We start from the raw sequence: 6,172 nt of genomic DNA on the forward strand, positions 1-6,172 counted from the left end.
TCTCCCGTTGTGGAGCACAGGCTCCGGATGCGCAGGCTCAGCGGCCGTGGCTCACGGGCCCAGCTGCTCCATGGCATGCGGGATCTTCCCAGACTGGGGCACGAACCCGCGTCCCCTGCATTGGCAGGCGGACTTGCAACCACTGCGCCACCAGGGAAGCCCCAAAGCACTACGTTTATTAAAATCTCATTGTTTTGGAGTATCTTTAACTTTTTTTTTCCACACACACTGTATTTTATTTTTATAAGAGATAAATAAACTGACACCAAGCATTGTAAATGGATGATCACAACAAAAGCAACAATGATTTCAATTACCAAACAAGAAACACACACATACTATGTCATAATATTGACATTCAGTCCAGCAATCTTCCACTATAACAGCTCCTTTACTTTGTAGTGAAAATTGATTTGTATATTTTTGGCCTCTGAGTACTTGTGGGATTTATTTTTTATTCAAACAGGAAGTGACAAAAATTATAATCATCCTCATCAGTTCACTCAGTCCCATGTAATTAATTTTTTTTTTTACCATCTCCGCTTTTCAATTTATTAGGCTAGTTTCACAACCTCATTGAAATGCCAGAGCACATCAGATAACTTTTGAAGAAGCCATAAAGTGTAATACTGTATTGATTAACCATTTCTTCTTTTACCTGTTTTTGGAGGGGGTTGTTTAATTTGTGCTTGAAATAAATAGTACATGTTGCAAAATATGCGGCATGTGGGATCCTCCCAGACCGGGGAATGAACCCGTGTCCCCTGCATCGGCAGGCGGACTCCCAACCACTGTGCCACCAGGGAAGCCCTAGTATCTTTTTAAGAGTAAAGAAGTGTTATCTTTCCCTAAAAGGATAGTAGAGTATTAAGTTGTTTATTGAATAATTTTCAAAACGATCTAAGAGAACATTTTGTTTGTTTTTAGGACACAAGATGATGAAATAGCCCAGCCCAAAGAAGTCCAGCAGAAGCAGGGCTCAGCCCACCAGGAATGGTTTACCAAATATTTTTCTTTCTAAACTTATCCTTAAACTGATCATAAAGTGGACATTTGAAACACATTTCTTTTGAAGCATCTGATTGAAGGAATGAACTAAAGAGCCAACCAACCAAATAACTTGCTTGTAATATGATTTACATACATAGCTAAAACAAATTCTTGCATTAACATTTCATACTGTTTCATTGTGACATTAAGATAAAACAAGCCAGTGTTATCAGAAAGTGCCCATAGGGAAATATTATTAATGTTACTGATGACCTACCCATGGTATTTCTAGTGTCCATAAGACTGCAATCCGCATTGTGGAATATCAGACTTTGTGATTTCCATTGTCTACTTTTAAAGTGGTTTCATTTTCCTAGGACACTGATCATCTTCACTTGAAAAGTGTTTCTATGTAAATGATATAATTCCAAAATACACATGTAACCTCAATAGGTAGAGAAATAAAACAAAGCTCAAAATAACCAGGAAAGCCAATTTTAAAAAACCAAAGAAAACAAAACTACTAGGAATGGACTATAGCAGACCTTGGCATACTTGGATCAAATATTTTGACTTCCTGGGTCCAGGACATGAAGATTATAGAGGGAATAACAGCTACCTCTAAGGGGCTTTTTGAAGTTTAAGCAAAATATGGGTAATAATACTAATCGTGAATTGGAATTAAGCCTTGCCAGGATTTTTCTGTGAATAACTGAGCCTCACCCCATCATACATCTCAACTTCAATGACTGTAGCATCAACTTGGTCATTTGTGATGGTTTCTAGATTATTCTTTGAAGTGAAAGATCTACTGAACCTCTAGTCTCGCCTCATGGTGCATTGCTTCCCCATTGCATGGATGCTCAGGAGATTAAAGGGAACTGGGAATGGCCATTCACAATGCTGACCTCGCTGTCAGTCCACGCTGAGCTGTCTGACCCTCTGATGCAATTTGACAAGAGCCAGTACAACTTTTAGTGGTCAAAATATCTTCTCAATCCTTTGGTGCTGGCCCAGTAAGTGGCCTATAAACAGTTGTCTCTTCTATGCACCATCAAATCTTTGCTCTTTGAATAAAACTTTATAAACAACTGGGCAATAAAAATGGTTGTGATTTGTACTGATTTTCCAAAGAAAGGTGAAATTAGATGAAGCCTGAACTTGGAAATAGGAAGCTCACATTAACCTCAGTCAGATCATCAATAAAACATAGCTGCGGTGCTTTGTGACCACCTAGAGGAGCGGGACAGGGAGGTTGGAAGATGCAAGAAGGAAGAGACATGGGGACACATGCACATGCACAGCTGACTCACCCCGCTACAAAGCAGAAACCAACACACCACTGCAAAGCAACCACACTCCAATACAGATGTCAAAAATAATTAATTAGAATAAAATAAAAAAATAAAACGTAGCTGCTCATGCACTTATGTCATTTTGAGAGAAATGCAATTACAATTCAGACTCACAATTTAAAAGTAAATTTACTACCTAATCAAAACATATGGACTAATAACATAAATTTTTAAATATCACTTCTCCTACCCTCCCCCAAAAGTAAATGAACACTACACAAAATATAAACTCACCCCAAATAAAAGTCAACATTAAGGGGGCTTCCCTGGTGGCACAGTGGTCGAGAGTCCGCCTGCCGATGCAGGGGACACAGGCCTGCGCCCCAGTCTGGGAAGATTCCACACACCACAGAGCGGCTGGGTCCGTGGGCCATGGTCACTAAGCCTGCACATCCGGAGCCCGCACTCCACAGCAGGAAAGGCCACAGCAGTGAGAGGTCCACGTACCGCAAAAACAAAAAAGTCAACATTAAGGATACTGCTGGATTCCTATAGCACTAGTTACTGCAGTACAGTAACAGTTACTACACTAACCTACGATATTATAATCCTCTTCCAACCTATTTACAAAATATCCTCATTCTGAGGTTCTGGAAGTGTTACAACGTTGCATTAGATTCCTCTTCTTTAGGTAGTTCAGTCTTGAAAAACAGCAAATTTACATATTTTTATATACTGCCACTGATGTGTAAATTATCATAAAAGGCCTTACAACCAAAATCCTCATCCTTTGATATGCAGATCAGATCATACAAGCTTTTCCCCTCAGATCATACAAAATAATCTAAAACTGGAAACAGAGAGACAAACACTCATACAAAAATAAAAATAATAAAAACAAGAAGCAAAAAACAAAAACATAAAAAAGAATCTGTAAAAGGCATCATATTAACAGTCTTAAATTTTGCTAAAGACAATATACTTGGTTTACCAAAGCAATAAGCATTTTATAAAGTACTCCAGAAATAATGCTTATAAAAATAGGGGGAAATTTTTAGATGAGAGCGCAAAACTAAATCATCTCACTCTCTGGCAAAGAGTTCTCCCAAAATGTCATGTCTACAAGAAGTGATGTTTGGCAAAACTGTGTCTGGGCTGACTCAGCCACCAGCTCATGTTCAGGTGGCTTTTCCTCAGGTTTGCTTCATCGGTGCAGGGATATTTGCAGATGCCTGCTCGAGGTAGGCCAGGGAACCCTGAGGGATGTCGGCTGGCTTTTTGTGCTGCATGTTGATGTCCTCCAGCACCTGCTGCCAATGTCTCAGTTTTGTTAAGTGCTTCTGGACCAGAGCATCCTTTCGCTGTAATTCGTTCCTCAGTTCCGAGACATCCAGTTCGAATTTCTTCCTGATCTGTACCATTGACATAATCCTGACTCACCAGAGAAGCAAAACAAGCCTCGAACGATGACTCCAACTCATCCACCAAGGTACTGTTAGAAGTCCTCGGAACGCCTGGTGTGGCCTGAAGAAGCGAAACCTGGGTCAAGAGTCCCAGCGGGGGTGGCGGCGGTCCCGGTGGCTGCCCGGAGAACATGTCTCCTAGCGAAGCCGCCATTTCTAAAAAATCTAACTTTTTTATCTTGATCTTTTGTTAGCACTTTTATGAATTCATCAGTTTTCCATTAGAGTTCTGAAAATGCTTATTCATTCAGTTCAGCAGTATAGTCAGTTACCAGAAACCTGTACTTGTCAGAATCTTTTCCATGAATTCCTTGAAGATGAAACAGTTTTGCAAAAGCATCAGATTACACCCAGAACTGTCTGTAAATGACAAAAGACTTAAAAATGACCACGGTTAAAGATTTGATGAAAGTTCATAATAATGCAATTGACAAGGAAATTTAGTTATTTCTGAGATATACGTTTTAAAGTAATAACTAGAATTATGACTTATAACATTATACCAGAACATATAAGATTTTTAGAAATTTCATGTAATGTCTGAAACATTTATATTAACATATTTCCATACAAATAACCCAAAGAAAGTTGAGTATTAGTTGTTTTTTGTTCCCACTAGCAACATTTTTGCTTACTGTTTCCATGACATTATGCTCTCGGACCTAGAGAACCTAATTTATGAGGATGGAATGCTTCCACGAGGAGAAAAAACAGTGATATTCCCCTGAACTAGAAGACTGCCACCTGGACACATTGGTCCCTTCATGACTCTTAATTAGGCAAGGAAGGGATTTGCTGTGCTGAATAGAGTGATTGATTTTAAGGTCAGAGAACTCATAGCTGAACATTAGTTAAAGCAGTAAAAACAGATTTATTCAATAATATTCTTATAAGGGAAAAGAGACCTCACTATAAAGCCTTGTTCAATCTCAAAAACAGCATGAGCAAGTGGGAATTTATATCCAAGGAGCCTGGTAGGGGTCGCTGTCTGGAAAATTACTAATAGGAAACAAAACATAAAGGGATATTCGGGTAAATCAAATGAACAGGATTCTTTCTGAAGACAGACCACACTTATCGGTCATCACTTGGTAGATAATAGAAAATTAGAGAGCAAATTTGGTATCAAGACAGATTATACAAAGACAATGAGTGACTATTGTCAAACTGAATTAGCATAGTTCTTGCTAAGAATTTATAAGAGAATGCACAGATGAACCTAGGAGAGAGTTTAGGATAATGACTAGTTTTATCAAATAAAGAATTGTCAGTCCCCCACATTTTCAAGAAAATAAGAGACATTCTTTTTTCCTTTGGATAATACAAGTTCATTTCTTTCAGTCTTCTTTTGTTTGTTAAGGAACAGCTGAATCATCTGTTGAGACCAGGTGGTAGAAGATATGTGCTTGGTGGTGTTACCTATCAGGCATTTAATGAAGGAAAGTTTCTATGAAAGTAAAGAAAACAAAATATTAACGTTACAAACCAAGTTTTTGATTCCAGAGTGCAGAAAGTCAAGAATATTTCTAAATGATTGGCTCAAAACAACTTTGGATAGTGGAGTGGAGAAAGCAGTGGCAATCCAATGGATTTCCTTGTTTGCAGTTTAAATGTCAGTGGTGATGGCAGCAGATGTTATGGTGAAATTTCTGAGTGGCCCACACAAGTGTGGAAAAAGTAGTTGCCCATACATAATCTGTTGTGATTATGTTCTTGATGTTCATATCAAGTCATCTAGTGTCTACCTGCAGGGATTTAGGAAAAGTAAAAATTCAGTTGCAATAATTCCATGTCAGACAGGGGAAAAATTGGGAATATCAATTTGGAAAACTTTAGCCAGATATTGGAGGACCTGGAAAAAATTCAGAATTTGTGAAAAACTGGCAAAGCATGAAAGGAGGAACACACAAGTGGATACCACAGTCTCATATTGAAACAATTTTTCTCTCTAGATTCCACCATTTCTATCAAAAATAATCAAATGAGACAAATTTGTTTGCAAAATAGTCATGTCATTAAACTTGACTTCATTATTTACATAATGCAACAAGTTTAGTGACAGGCCTCATAATTCCTTGAAATTTTTTTGCTGAAACTTTTGATAAGTAATCTCAGATTGGTCTTTTCAAAGCCTCTTGAAGCTAAAAAGCCACACCAAGCCTTTGTCACTGAATTTTTATTGCAAAATTTGGATTTGGGTGATTTCCCGTTATTAAAGTCCCCAAAATATCCTGAGGTTCCTGGGTGTACCAATAAGTTACCTTTCTTAGTGCATTGGAAGACAGGTGAAGGAGATCAGAATACATGACCCCAAAATATGCTGCATTGGGTAATGGATTATTCTGAGCTAAAGACGATCAAGGCCCAGGAGACTCAAGAAAAACTTTTACTTCTCCCTTAACTGTCTAAAAGAATTTAGATACG

General features: G+C 38.3%; 1 pseudogene; it reads right to left on the bottom strand.

Annotated features, from left to right (window-relative positions):
* Positions 1-3,318: 3,318 nt before the first annotated feature.
* Positions 3,319-3,917, bottom strand: LOC111170803 (mediator of RNA polymerase II transcription subunit 28 pseudogene; annotated as a pseudogene).
* Positions 3,918-6,172: the final 2,255 nt, after the last annotated feature.

This window comes from Delphinapterus leucas, chromosome 2, assembly GCF_059928025.1.
Source record: "Delphinapterus leucas isolate spDelLeu-1000000601 "Yukka" chromosome 2, BTC_Dleu_Yukka2, whole genome shotgun sequence".
NCBI lineage: Eukaryota > Metazoa > Chordata > Mammalia > Artiodactyla > Monodontidae > Delphinapterus > Delphinapterus leucas.